This window comes from Bison bison, unplaced genomic scaffold (genome assembly GCF_000754665.1).
Source record: "Bison bison bison isolate TAMUID 2011002044 unplaced genomic scaffold, Bison_UMD1.0 scf7180017864162, whole genome shotgun sequence".
NCBI classification, from domain to species: domain Eukaryota; kingdom Metazoa; phylum Chordata; class Mammalia; order Artiodactyla; family Bovidae; genus Bison; species Bison bison.
In genome coordinates, this window is record NW_011494734.1 from 3,778,139 (window position 1) to 3,794,068 (window position 15,930).

General features: G+C 41.6%; 1 protein-coding gene across 8 annotated transcripts in view; it reads right to left on the bottom strand.

Annotated features, from left to right (window-relative positions):
- NRCAM (neuronal cell adhesion molecule) overlaps positions 1–15,930 on the bottom strand; it is a 316,273-nt gene that overhangs the window by 153,583 nt on the left and 146,760 nt on the right. For all 8 annotated transcript variants that reach the window (XM_010841482.1, XM_010841481.1, XM_010841486.1 and 5 more), the window contains exon 3: positions 11,435–11,512. The gene's annotated coding sequence lies outside the window, so the exon portion shown is untranslated. The remainder of the gene's footprint in view (positions 1–11,434; positions 11,513–15,930) is intronic.

A 15,930-nucleotide genomic window follows, 5' to 3' on the forward strand; every position in this document is an offset into this window, starting at 1 on the left:
TAATCTGTCTCCTCTGCTAGGACCCTGTGTCAGGCTCTCTAGCTTCTTCTCACTTCTTACTAGTTTCCAGCTTTCAACATCACCTGTCTATTCCATATACAGTTGACCGGGTACTTATTGTAAAGTGAAGTTGCTCAGTCGTGTCCAACTCTTTGTGACCCCATGGACTGTAACCTACCAGGCTACTCTGTCCATGGGATTTTCCAGGCAAGAGTACTGGAGTGGGTTGCCATTTCCTTCTCTTCCCAACCCAGCAATCGAACCCAGGTCTCCTGCATTGCAGGCAGACGCTTTACCGTCTGAGTCACCCAGGAAGCCACTTATTGTAAACTAAGATCTAAACATGTGACTCCCTTACTCCAAATCCTTAAGTGGAATCCCACAACCTACCCCAAACTCCTGGCTCCCACCAGCCTTCATGGCACCTCCAACTTCCCCACCTTCAACCACACCAAGCATTCCAAATGTACCCACCACCAGGCTTCTAGTGGTATCTACTCTCCTTGAAATGTCCTTCTCCACATCTGCCTAGAAGACATCTATTCAACTTTGATGTTCCTTTTCTAGGATTTTCCTGATGCCATCATGGAGAGTTGTCATATTTGCCTTTACATCACCCTATACCTTTATATTGGAGAAGGCAATGGCACCCCACTCCAGAACTCTTGCCTGGAAAATCCCATGGCTGGAGGAGCCTGGTAGGCTACAGTCCATGGGGTCACTAGGAGTCGGACACGACTGAGCGACTTCACTTTCACTTTTCACTTTCCTGCATTGGAGAAGGAAATGGCAACCCACTCCAGTGTTCTTGTCTGGAGAATCCCAGGGACGGGGGAGCCTGATGGGCTGCCGTCTATGGGGTCCCACAGAGTCAGACATGACTGAAGTGACTTAGCAGCAGTAGCAGCAGCATACCTTTATATATACATATACACTCACATAAAGATATATATATATATATGTATATGTATATCTTATTTTTACCCTTTTGGGACTAATTACACTATATTAAAATAATTGTGCTGTATACCTGTCATGTATGGTATAGCTTGCCTGCTACTCTGAGTATGTCTGAAACACAGCAGCTCATGGATGAGTGAATAAATGTTTATCCATTCACACAAAAAAGAAAAGCACAAATAGCTGTCCAAAGCCACTTTCAACCACATCTTAGGTCTACTTTTTGCGTTAAATTGGTTAACTTATTTTGTCCTTTGGCTGTGCAAATGCCATGCTTATCTCCCTTCCCCCTCAAGACTGCCATTTCCCCGACTGTAATGTCTACCATTTTCAATTTAGTGTTTCTGAACTAGTTTCAGAATCATTCTTCCTTCAATGATCAGTTCAAGTTCAAAGCAGCCATAAACCTTAGTCAGCCTCTCAGTATGTAAAGGTCACCACTCCTTTGAACTCCCAGGACACTTTCAGCCTATTTCACACATTTAACAGCCTATTTCACACATTTCAAACACATTTAATGCTACTCCATGCTTTCTTTACACGTGCATATCTAGTACATACATGAGTACGTGAGTGGTTGATTTATACGTATGTCACTAAAGAGTATGAGCTATGGAAGGGCCAGAGTCATATCTTACAATCAGTCAGTTCAGTTGCTCAGTCATGTCTGACTCTTTGCGACAATACAGACTACATTTTCAGAACTCACAACTCCCTATACATAAGAAACCATCAACAATCTTTAATAATAAAGATGGTTATCCTACAGACACTAAACATAGGTCTCATAAGTTAGTATTTCATTTGTATTAATGAAACCCAAATAACTTCAGAGTAAACTTTAATTTATTGGTGAAATATTGGTGAAATTCTAGGTTCAAGTATGGGCAGCGGTCTCATGAGTCATTCTGTGGTGATTGCACACTACTTGTGCAAAGTTGTGTTTGACTATCAGTTGAGGGAAATCTGTTTACATAAAAAAGTTTTCCCATTGCTTCCCCTTTATATCTTTCCATGTTTCTTCTGTGTGTTTTGAATCAAGTCACTTACATTTCAATGATAAAAATAATTTGGACAGAATCAGCAAGTCCACTGTAAGACAGACAGTTGAAATCTACTTCCTCATTGAACTTCGGGGTTGTTCTACGGATGAAAAACCCTAGTGTCCAAAGGTTTTTTGTTTGTTTGTTTTTCAGAAAAGTGAAAATTTTATTTCATGTATTTGCCATAAAGCTGCTCTGGGTAGCCAACAACTATCAGCAACACATGGAGAGACCCAGAGAGAAAATTTGGGGTGAGGTTCTCTCTAGGGAGGACTTCTGGTTTGGGTATATAACAAGAATTCATTCAACTCTACAAATATTTACAGAGCATGTGTTTATTTTTTTCCTACTCCTCTAGGTAAGAAAGCTTCCTATTATTTTGCACAATAAATCAGTTTGAAGACCTTTTTTATAATAAAGAAAGCATATCTATAGTTGAATTCTCTCCAAGAGGGAAATATTACATAATGAAGAAATACAGGACACTTAGAACTTAGACCAATACCTTTTCCAGGTCATTTGAAGAATTTTAATATGGTAGTTCTGTCTAGCTATATTTGTCTAATTCTATTTCTCATATTTCTTTGCCCCAGGCAACAAAACCAGTTAAGAAACTACATTAATGCCATGTTCTCTATGCTTACTGACAAGAATTTGTAGGACCCGTTTTCTCTGGACCCCCTCCCCATGTGGATTGTTCTCTGCCTTCCACCCTCTCCTTTCATAACCTGTTCCTATGGCCTTCTCTTCACTGGGCTAACAGCTTCTGTCAGCAAGGCTTTTATTCAGTACAGTATCAAAAGCTTTGCAGAAAAACGGATTAATCGTGTTCGCCACTTCTCTTTGTTTACCCCTTCAATTCTTGCAGAATTCAAGCTAACCAGGAAAATGCGTGTCTAATCACAAATGTGAACTCTCTCTTAGGCAGTTATTTGGTGCATTTCTCTTTTAAACATATCATATCATTAAAGATTCTCTGAAAATCAAATGAGTTTTCCCAAATACGTCTTCCATATCAAATATGCATTACAATGATTTAAATGCATATTTCTGCGTACCTCAAGTTCCAAGGGAGTAGCTTATGTGTGCCTGCCAAGAAAATAATTCAGTATTTTACTTTTTTTCCCCACAAGTATTCCTTGTGAGGCACACATAACACTAAGCATTTTTAAGTAATTGTAAATTGGGGGTTTATATATAATTCATCAAATAATAGAAGTCATGTATTCTATGAACATTCCAAAGTAGATCTATCAATGGTCTTGTCACTGCTAAATCTTCTACATGGAATTAAGGAATCTTCACTCAAGTCCTGTTCTTGAAAATATAAGAATGTCATTCTTCACCCTTAATTTCATGCCAGTTGTTAAATAGGATTTTGGTGATTCTACTATCTCTTTATATAATAGTTACATACATGAATTCTCTAATATATTAAAGTTCCTTCTTCTTCAGAGTGAACTTTTCACTTTTTTAAGAAAAAATAATTATTTTTTCTGAATAGCCTTGTTGGTCTCCTGTTAAAATGTTATAGTTGGAGCCTCAAGACACAGCAGCAACACCATCAAACCACCACCACTGAATCACTTCTCTTATGTTCAGACCTTTCCTCACTAGTTTTGAACATGGTTTTCTCATCATTTTTGCCATCTTCCTGAAGATTCTGGAGTCAGGGAAGTTTTAGAAGTGGCAATAGAATTCTTATGACTCACATAACAAGTACAAGATAGTAAACAAATAAAAACTCTCAAAAATGTATCTCTATCAAACCATCAGCCAAGCAAAACCCCATCAAGATGAGCCTTTTTGGAAACAAGCTATGAAAAAAATTATGTGGTTTAATGGAAATTCATAATACAGGGAGAAATGTCACAACCCTGAATGAAGCCAACTGGAAACAGAATTACCCTGGCTGGGTTGATGGGAATCCCTGCCTCTGGGAAGAGTAGATTTCCAACTGAGATGCCAAGTTCACCAAATGTCTAATGGGCAGTCTATCTGCATAGCTCTTCCTGTATTATTCAAGTGAAAGCTGCACTCCCTAAGTATTTTCTGCTTTTTTTTCTTTACACAAACGTTGAGAAGAACAAAACTCAAAGTCAGGACAGGATCACCCACAAGATGGATGGTATCCAGGGTTTACACTTAGCTGGACAGCTAGTCTTTTATAAGCTTCATGGCTTATAGAATCCCTGCTAGATTTAACATACAACACATCTGCCAGAGAATATTCCTGCAAAAAAAATCTGCTAGATCTGTGGTTTTATTTACAAAGGTGCGGGTGTGAACCACATACCCGGAAGACCCATGTGCAAATGAGCCCATGTGGGCAACGAAGAACCAGTGACAAGGCACATCCCATGTGCCTCAGGTGCATTCTCAGCTTCAGGAGGCATCGCAGGAACACATTAATCAACACATTCAAGGAATGCATTAATCAACAGAGCCACGTCGGCTGGCATGCCCCATTGTTTAACCGTGCTTGCTAACGAACGCACAGCAGCAATATCAATGTGAATTTCCACCATGCTGCAAGAAACAAAACCCTTTTCAGGACTGGCCCCATGCACCATATCCTACTCAATTCGTTCAATAGAAATCGTTCTCTCCTGGATGCATACTAGTTTATGGACTCACTTTCTGCAACAGTCAACCATAAACAAAGGTGCTTTACAGACCAGCTAAGTTTGACAAAAGCTATAGAAATGCCTTCTGCAGATATGAAAACTTGAATCCTTCCAAGAGCTTTTCTTTTTTCCCTTGCCTTAAAAAATGAATTACTGTTGTGAAAGGCAAAATAAACCACAACAAAGCAAAGCGAAAAAAAAAACCAAGTCCCAGCATCTATTTGTGTCTGCACTCAGATGTGACGGCAGCATACTGCATCCACAGCAGGGGCGTGAGCCTGGCCTCCTGCTCCACACTGGGCTTCATTTTCCTCCTGGGTGGTTCCCTAGATAACCCTCTGTCAGGATCTGACTCCCTCCAGAAGCAGCCAGGGATGAAATGTCCAGATGCTGGGAAGAAGGGATATGATAAAAACGCCCTCAGAATCTGGGCACACAAGCCTACTTTTGTTCAGAGTTCTGTGCACCTGAGCACTGAAGGCTTTCCACTACTATCAACACTCAGAGGGCCTCGCTCAGTAGGTTAGGGTGCACTAAGTTCAATAAATATTGATTTTGATCAGGAGAACCCTGAACATAAAGATCATGATTTGGAATAAGTAAGGGAGGCCATTTACAATGATCTTTTTGAATTAACTTACCTCCAGGGGCAGAGTTATTTCAGCAGAGGTTGTACTGTTGGAAGCAAGGGTCACAGGGCAGTGGCTCCCCTCCCTGGTGGCACAATTCCAGTCATTCAATGAGCCCCCAAATGAAAGTCTGTGTCCCTCTGATGGAGCCTTTTCTCATCACCAACTTTAATTCAGGTGACTCTACAAATCATGTAAAAGCTACAAGCCCAAAGTGCAGCAGGTAAAACAAAGTTGAGCCAGTAAGAATCTGTAAAGATCACCACACAGCCCTTTGGTGTATAATGCTAAGTCACTACATGCCTCCTGTACTGAAGTGACAGACGATTTCCTACCTCCAATTTCAAAGCAGATCTTTCTCCCTCTGGACCACAGTAGGAGGAGAGGGGAGGAACATGTACAAGTTGCAGAATTCCTTCTACAGACTACTAGCCCTAACTGCTGCTGCCAGAAGACGACTCCACCTTTCTCATTACTCGCTCACCCACCTCCCACTATCTTCCAAAAGAGGATGCTGATGTCTTTTGTCAGATGCCTTTCCACAGTTTTTCCTGAGATAACTACCAAACTGAGCAGCTTGAGCAGTGGGAGGCAGATAAGGTGGGTTTCCAAAGAAAAATGGTTGTGTCTCGTAAGAATCATAAGGATGAGTTGCAAGGGGAAGAACGGACTTAATCATCAAAGGCATCTCAATCATGGATGTCGCAATGACTCAGAAAAATATGAGGACGTGTATTATAACTCAACCTCCCTAAAGAAACGCTGTCTATGAGATTTAGTATGTTTTTATCTGACCCCAGGTCACAGAATGTTACTCAGACTCCACATAGAAATGAACAGCTGAGCACTACTCTGGGATGGAAGGACAGAACCTCCACTCATCTCAATTGGTTTCTGGGAATGCTGCCATTTCTTAGTGAGCAGTAATTCCACAAAGAAGTTTGCCAGTACAACCAGGCAGGGACAGTCTATGTTCAACAATGTTTTAGGAGATGTTGTCACTGAGTGGAAAGCTGGAGTTTGCCCTCATCATAAGTCAAGGGAAGACGGAGGAAGTTAATAAGTACTAGAAAAGATCATTCCAGTTTTCTAGCTGATTAAATACCTAATCAATTTTAACTGGTATAAAACCCTAAAGAGGTGAATACCCTTTGCTTAGATACAAGCTGGAATCAAGATTGCCAGGAGAAATATCAATAGCCTCAGATATGCAGAGGATACCACCCTTACGGCAGAAAGTGAAGAAGAACTAAAGAGCCTCTTGGTGAAAGTGAAAGAGGAGAGTGAAAAAGTTGGCTTAAAGATCAACATTCAGAAAACTAAGATCATGGTCTCCAGTCCCATCATTTCATGGCAAATAGATGGGGAAATAGTGGAAACAGTGGTTGACTTTATTTTGGGGGGGCTCCAAAATCACTGCAAATGGTGATTGCAGCCATGAAATTAAAAGACGCTTACTCCTTGGAAGCAAAGTTATGACCAACCTAGACAGCATATTAAAAAGCAGAGACATTACTTTTGTCAACAAAGGTCCGTCTAGTCAAGGCTTTGGTTTCTTCAGTAGTCATGTATAGATGTGAGAGTTGGACTATAAAAAAGGCTGAGTGCTGAAGGATTGATGCTTTTAAACTGTGGTGTTGGAGAAGACTCTTGAGAGTCCCTTGGACTGCAAAGAGATCCAACGAGTCCATCCTAAAGGACATTAGTCCTGGGTATTCATTGGAAGGACTGATGTTGAAGCTGAAACTCCAATACTTTGGCCACCTGATGCAAAAGCTGACTGATTTGAAAAGACCCTGATTCTGGGAAAGACTGAGGGCAGGAGAAGAAGGGGACAACAGAGGATGAGATGGTTAGATGGCATCACTGACTCAATGGACATGAGTTTGGGTAAACTCCGGGAGTTGGTGATGGACAGGGAGTCCTGTTGTGCTGCAGTTCATGGGGTTGCAAAGAGTTGGACACGACTGAGTGATTAAACTGAACTGAACTTGGCTTTGGTGGTTTTCCCAGGTGGCTCAGTGACAAAGAATCAGTCTGCCAGTGCAAGAGACTTAGGTTCGATCCCTGGGTCAGGAAGATCCCCTGGAGGAAGAAATGGGAACCCACTCTAGTATTCTTGCCTAGAGAATCCCATGGACAGAGGAACATGGAGGGCTACAGTCCATGGGGTCACAAAGAATCGGACACGACTGAAGTGACTTAGCATACAGGCACTTGGCTTTGGTAAATTCTGGGCTTCCCAGGGTAACTGCTTTTATTAATGAGCTTTTCATCTTTAGTTTCATAGGCAAGTATTCCTTTTGTGGATGATGTTTGTCTCCTAGGTTTGTCTGGCATCAAGTTAATGTGAAACAAAACTTATCAGCCTTAAAATAACTCTGGAGGACAAAATCCTAATGGATCTCTTTATTGTTGAATAGTATCAAAAACAGTACTACCAGCTGGACTCTGCAAGTAAATATTGATTCACATTTACAGGTCAACTTAATTATAAGATAAAGTCTTTTTATTGTTGTCAGTTTTATTATTATCTACTCAGAATATAACTACCATTCTCCCAAGACATCTACATCATTTTAAAAAGTTAGTACCACGAGTCCAACGGAAAGAACAAGTTCCAAACCATCAACCAAAACAATCATTTAATAACTCCAATAACTGTCAGATTTTTCCTCTTCTGCTGCTTACCCAGAGGGAACATGCCATAAGGCATAGCGTGAGAGTAATCCTTCTTCAGATTCATTATGGTTATGATAGGACCAAACTTCCACAAAGGCAGCCAGAGCAGAAAACCAATATTCAGAGTGATTTGGGGGGTATTCCCTTTGCAACTGTGGTTGCTTATTGAAATTCCACCACTAACTGTTCTGCGTTTTAGCTCAAAATTTTCAAGCCAGGCAGAAGGCAGATCTTCCTTGCAGAGAACTTATTCATTAATGTTATGATGAACGCAAATGCACTTTTTATATGCAACCAGACTTGGGTAGAGAGGGGAGTGGGGAGAGGGATGTGGGGTGGGGCTTCAAGAACCATGGCTCTGACTGCCCACGTCTTTCGGATACCACAGCCCACTGGTGAACGTGGGAAAGGCTACTGAAAACTGTAAGTAGCTACAAAAACACTTTCTATTCTAATGTCAGAGGCCGAATTCTTGAATAGCCTGGGGACGTTCTGAATACAAGTGTGCTTTAGAGTTTTGGGAAGTTTCAGGGAGTCTTTGTGAGGCAAGGGAAAGACATGGGAAGACACACAGCATTTAGTTTCCACCAGATTAAATCCTCCACAAAGATAAAGCGAGATATTCTTGTGGCTCTACTAGTGCCTGATGACTGAAAAGTTCACTGCTGTCAGCAGACAAACAAGCAGCCAAGAAGACCTCTGAGAAGAATGTACTGCAAAAGGTAGAATGTGAACTTTAAACTCTGTCTAAAAGACAGTTTTGAAGTCAAGTTACTCTCCTGCATTGAATGAATGAGAAAATAATGTAACCAGCCAGGAAAACTTCCCTGGGAACCAGCTTACTGAGCCCACTAACACCTTACAAGGGCACAGGGCGGTCCTTCCTGGCAGCCCTTCTGCTTGCCTCATCTCTGCACATTTCCCCCTTTTACTAGAAATCACCATTTACAAACAAACTCCTGGCCTTGTGGTCTTCCTACCTCTCCTAAGTATCACACAGTATGTTATTTACAGAAGAACTTGCCCAGAGCTTACTGCTGGTGCTGGGGTTTTATTGGTAGGCCACTTACTACTGAGACATGAAGACAAGAGTGCAGCCATTTAGGAAAAGGACCAATAACAGCTTTGGGCGAAACAGGCCTTGGAAGCTAAAGAAGAAAGGCTCATGGGGCTTTGGGCCCAGAGACATAAACCAGGCTCGCTGGAGTAAATTTTACCTCTGTTACACTCACAAGTATAGCTAATGGCCATAAGATTCAACTATAAACTTAAACCTTATCTATTCCAGTGCTTTCTTGCAGGATATTCTCACACACTCCTTTCTCCTCACAGAAGTACACCCTACACCTGATAGCCACCATGGAGCCACCTGCTGCTGATCAAGAAGTCTGAGCATTTCTGGAAATTATCAGTGATAATGAGACAAGCCCCCCGCCTCTTGTTATAAAAGCAACTCGCCCCTTCTACTCAGGGGGCTGGTACTTTTCCCCACCTTCTCCTTCGTGCACAAGCCATCTCTTTTAGTAAAAAGCTTTGCTGGCCTAAGAGTCCTGTGGAAGTGAAACTCATTTCTATGATATTGCTGTCTAAGGATGTGGAAAGGGCACACTAACACCACCATTACTGCAAATTCCTAGTTTTTAACAACTGCGATTCAGTGTAAGCAGACTTCCTTCCGTGTCCCTGCCAGAATGGAGAGGTAGCTTACACCGCCTCACCTGGCAGGTGTCTTTATTTTATGATATATGGACAGTCATTGGAGGGGGTGTGTCTGGGTATATCAAAACTTTATAAAATGAGTCAGTTTACATTAATGAGGGAGCTTCCCATTAAAAGGGTGATTTATACAAAATTAAGCCTTTTTGATATTGTTCATAATTACCTAACTCAGCAATGTTGCTGCTGCTGCTGCTAAGTCGCTTCAGTCGTGTCCAACTCTGTGCGACCCGAGACGGCAGCCCACCAGGCTCCCCCGTCTCTGGGATTCTCCAGGCAAGAACACTGGAGTGGGTTGCTATTTCCTTCTCCAATACATGAAAGTGAAAAGTGAAAGTGAAGTCACTCAGTCATGTCCGGCTCATAGCGACCCCATGGACTGCAGCCTACCAGGCTCCTCCATCCATGGGATTTTCCAGGCAAGAGTACTGGAGTGGGGTGTCATTGCCTTCTCTGGCAATGTTGCTAGTCCTTACTAATTTTCACTTTTTGAGAACTCTCCAAGCAGAACAAAGCCTGTGCTATTTGATTCATAAAGTAACCTGCTTAATTTTCAGGCTACTGATCTGGGGATTTCTGGTGGGCTTCTGAAACATCACAAAAACTAATTAGTCACATGTATTTAGTCTGAAAACACAATGGAAGCAAATTCAATGGAGGTACGAATCATTTCCTCTGAAATACAAAATGATATATGGATGAATCAATTTCAGACTTCTCAAGGACAAGGGACAGTATCTTGGAAAATTTTACAACCTCAAAATCTTGCATACAATATCCATAAATTCCATGGGAGTTTATTTGTTAAATAAAACCTATAAGGTAGAGAACTAAATGCTGAACAATCACACTCTCAGAAATTCCTTAAGAAAGCTGTTATTGGGTGAGATACAGTTCTATGAACTGTGTTCCAGATCATTAAATAAGATATTTTTCATCAAATTCCATGGCCTTTGAGAAGAAGGCATCATTGGCCTGGCAGAGTCAGTTCTAGAACTGATAATTCTAAATGATATAAATCAGACTGAAGTGAGCAGTGTGGATGGGAAAGGGATTTACAAAGCAGAAAGAGTATCAGAGTAACATTAAAACTTTTTTTTTTTAAGATTTTTTTGATGTGGACCCTTTTTAAAGTCTTTGTTGAATTTGTAACAATGTTGTTTCTGTTTTATGCTTTGGTATTTTGGCCATGAGGCATGTGGGATCTTAGTTCCCTGACCAGGGACAGAACCCACACCGCCGGAACTAGACAGTGAGGTCTTAACCACTGAACCAGCAGGGAAGTCCCACATTAAAACTTCATAAGCAGACTTGGGTATTATTCGGACTTCACGGTGAGACACACAAAAATCATGTACGAATAATATGTTCTCAGGAGATTTTTGATAGATGACTGCATCAAAAAGAAAACTTTTCTTATAAATAATTCCTTTTAAATCTTTAATTCCATCAGAAACATATAGTTTACCAGCAGTGCCTTTATTCTGCTGTCTACTTTCTAAACTTGATATGATTCATGATTTAGTAACACAAAAATCTTATTACTGTGAACGGATGCAAAGGGCTGGTTTTCTTCCCTGTGTATTTGATCCATTTTTCTTGACATGCATTATGATTCATGATTTGCAACCATATCCCTACTCTCTGTTTTTCATCACACTCTCTGGATGGACAGTATTCAGTATGGCAATAATATTACACAATCACATCATTTTATGGTATAATTCCCATTTTGAACCAGTAACTAATTTAAACCTTTCAGAAGATAAACTCCTACCTTTGAAGAAGATCTTCCTATCTGAAGAAATTGTTCTTCCTTTGACTTCTTTAAATTAAAAGTCTTCTTAGCATTCCTCTGTGGGTTGAAGAGTGGGGAGACTGTTAACAAGACATTCGTCATCCATCACCACAGTCAATGCATTAACTCCAACTGACTCTCTGATGGGAAACACAATTACAGGGGAAGCCCTGCATGGAAAGACAAATTATGTATAGATTTGCCAGAACACATCTTTGCTGGTTTCAATCAAAAGTGACATCAGAGAAGTGACCAAAACTCTGGTGACCATACCCTCAATGGATCCCAATCAAAGCATCATGTCTGTGCCTTTTCAGTTTATGGGAATGGAGGGGATACGGAAAATGCATGCATACAGTGCGGCTACAATACCTCCTTGTTATGGGATGATGATGACTGAAATGTCTTATTTAGTAGAGTAGGAAATCTTCTATGTTTGAAAGGCCTCAAGATCTCAAGTGTTAGTCATGTTAGTCACTCAGTCACGTTCGACTCTTCACAACCCCATGGACAGTAGCCCTCCAGGCTTCTCTGTCCATGGAATTCTCCAGGCAAGAATACTGGAGTGGGTTGCCATTCCCTTCTCTAGGGGATCGTCCCGACCCTGGGTCTCCCACAATGCAGGCAGATTCTTTACCATGTGAGCCACAATATGAGCTGTGTGACTGAATATGGTACCACTTTCTGGGCCTCTGCTTTTGTCTTTAGTAGGATTTTAGAGAATATAAGAGCACCTACTAATCAGCAAGCTTCAAACTTTATGAGCATCAGAATCATCTGGGTAGCTGGCTACACTTTAAATTCTTAAGCTGCCAGAATCAAAGAGGGTCATAAAGAGATGATAGGAGCAGTCCAGAGCAGAGAAGACCCACCTGGGCTTTGACAAAGGGCCAGCTATGGACAATCCAGAGCCTGACCATCTTCAAGTCTCCTCTCCTCATCCTGAATGTTCCCAATGTTCCCTTTGCAAATATTCCAGCTGAGAAGTAGCCAGCAAAGGACAGTGCAGACGGGAGGAAAACAATCACAGCTGAGTACATTAGGTCTCTCTCTCTTTTTTTAAGACAACCAATTCAGGGACATCCATGGTTTTCTAAAAGAGAATCTGTGGCTTTTTGGACTTTGGACTTTTGAAAACAGAAGTCATACTATCAACCTCTGAAAAACCTTTCAGAGAAGAGACACAAGTGTCAATTCAGGAATTCCTGGCTTAACTCAAATATGAAGACAACTATGAATCACAAAATGATTCTATTACCAAAATAAAAAGATGTGTCATCGTCTCAGATGTTGTAGTTTAGGCACGTGTTATAAAATATCTTCTGTGTTCAACTGCAAAAAGCTTTATCTTAATTACATGTAAAACCATTCATTTGATTTTCATTGGCTCTGATGCAATGGTATTTTATCAGTACAAAATGTTAATGGTGCAGAGGTTAGTAATTCTTTCTTGAAATTAAAATCAATTTAGGATAGATGAGGTTTTATTTGTCATTTAGTTCCCACTTATAAAATCTCTATAAGTGTGTAGGAAAGAGTCTACAAGTATTGGAAGCTATGTCTATAATAATAATTCAACCAAACATTGAATATTTGATATGCATCTGTCAAAAGCCTGGATAAATATAAATAAGAAGATAAGAATTAAATACGACATGTTTCATACATGAGAGATCTTAGTCCACATACTGATGGGAAAACCAGAACTACCATCAGTCACCATAAAATGCAATATTTATAGAACATACTATGAAACCACAGACTCTTGAGAATCCCTTGAACTGCAAGGAGATCAAACCAGTCAATCCTAAAGGAAATCAATCCTGAATATTCATTGGAAGGACTGATGTTGAAGCTGAAGCTCCAATACTTTGGCCACCTGATGTGAAGAACTGACTCATTAGAAAGGACCTTGATTCTGGGAAAGACTGAAGGCAAGAAGAAAAGGGGACGACAGAGGATGAGATAGTTGGATGGCATCACCGACTCAATGGATATGAGTCTGAGCAAGCTGCAGGAAATGATGAAGGACAGGGAAGCCTGGTGTGCTGCAGTCCAAAGGGTCACAAAGAGTCAAGCGGCTGAACAACAACAATGAAACCACAAAAGAACAACTGATTCTACAAGGGGGCATCAAGGAAAGATTTCCACAGGACATAACACTTAAAGATGGGTAGAAAGGTTTCCACAGGACATAATACTTAAAGATGGGTAGAGAGGGCATTCTCAGTAGAGGGAAGGAACGGCAATGACCAAGAGGGTGGTATGTCCCCACTAGTAGAGCAATGGAGCAACAGGCACAGTGATGGTGGGAGGCAGGGAATGTGGCCAAGAGGGGAGGCTACAGAGGTCATATGGTACTAGAGAGCAAGGGACCTTTAGCACCGACCAACTGACAAGTCTAAACTCGAACCCGAGCACAATGCAGTCCTGCTGAAGGTTTTAGGCAAGAGGAAACAACAGTTGTCAGCAGTGTGGTAACTGTCCAGGAGGGTAGAGACTGGAAAGGGAGACTACTCTGGGGAATGTTTCAGTCACCAACAAAGAAGATTTTTGGCTTCTGGGTGCATCCTCCCAAAGCCCAACCCTAAGATGAATCAGGAAACACTGACGGAACACTGATTTAGGGGTAAGAACACTGATTTGGCCATGACATTTGATATTATTACAAGAAATAATGATCTTTATTTAATTAATGGACAGATTTTGTGACTTCATTGTCCTAATATGTGAGTGCATCTTTAGAAGGGGAACTCCATCAGGTCAGCATGCATGTGGGGTCTCACTTCTCTCCCCTCCACCCAGCCTTCTCTGCATCTTTCCGCATTGCTGTCCCCTAGGACAACTCAGCTCTGCTTCTGGTCCTGCCTGGGGGCAGGTGGGGTAGCCCAGTGCCAGGTGTGACACTAGGGAAACCCCTCCTGTGACCTTTCTTTCTGTTATGATATGTGTGCCTTGATTTACTGGTATCCTCACATTGCAGTGCTAGTATCTGACACTGGTTTGGGCTTAAGGGAATCAGACCCTGCCTAACGGAGGACACTGCTTCCAGGTCATTACTCACCTAGGGGAAAGGAGCCTGTCACTTCTTCCAGCCTAGAGTAACAGAGCTCTGCCCTGGGATTCAAGACCAAGGCTTCAGCTACTCATGCAAGTGTATTTCCTCTTGCTTTGGCAATGACCTCTACAAGCAGAAGGTAAACATTAGGGAATCTCATAGGCAGAGGAGAAGGTAAGCATTCTTGGGTCCACTGACCAAAATAAACCACAATCCTTTATCTCCAAATAATCTTGGTAAGGTGGATATGCAACTCAAAAGGTAGACTGTTCTTCTTAAGGTACTGTTCTTAAAGTTTCTTCTAAAACAAATTTCTCTGTATGGTGAAATCAACAGAAACTTAGAGAGTGCCTGAGTTTGCTGATCTAAGCCCTTTAAAAGTCTCTTTGCCCCACCTATTTGGCACCCTCATTGTGTCTGAAACACTAACATCACGTTGCTGGGGAGCTGCTATTGAAAAATCTGTATTACAGATGACTAGAGGCTACAGTTAAATATTGGGAAGTGAGTCCATTAAAGACACAGTCAATAAAATTGATTTTACTGTAATTTTTACCTGGAAGAGCTAAGAGAACTAACATGGAACAGGCTGTACTGTGTCCCAGATGCACAGGTGATACACCAATTCTAGAAGCATCATTACTGCTTGGACTCAGGGGCGGAAAACTCAAGCACAAAGAGGTGAAGTTAATGACCCCTGTCACACAACTGGCAAATCCTTCACTCAGAGCACAAGACCACTTCTGTCTGAATCCCAAACTCCTGCTTTTTCTATTTCTTCCTTTTGAGAGAGGGTAGGATAAACTTGCAGTGGGATGCTACTGAGATGGAACTGAGAGAGCAGGAAATTCTCAGAAAGAGTGGTCAGACTGAGAGGATGGCATCAAAGAAGCTGAGAATGAAGAGGGTCAGGAAGGGAAAAGGATGGTCTACAGGGTCAAAACCTACAGGAAGGACAAATGGCAAGATCTCAGCTGCTGTCAGACAGAAGTCCCCGAGGTGCTGAGCTGGGTACTACCCTCCGCCCTGCCCCCTGTTCAACACAGCTGGACTAAGCTTTCCAGCTGTCAGCAACACCTATGCACTAGCATGTCTATGCCTCTCTTCCAGGAATGCTTTTAATTACTGCTGCTAAGTCGCTTCAGTCGTGTCTGACTCTGTGCGACCCCACAGACAGCAGCCCACCAGGCTCCTCTGGTGTCTAGTGTCTCACAAAAGGGGCAGGTATGAAAATACTACTGGGTATGGCATAGAAGATGTTCTGAACATGGATTTTAAAAACGAGGCAATGCTGCTATGAACACTGGGGTACACGTGTCTCTTTCCCTTCTGGTTTCCTCAGTGTGTATGCCAGCAGTGGGATTGCTGGGTCATAAGGCAGTTCTATTTCCAGTTTTTTAAGGAATCTCCACACTGT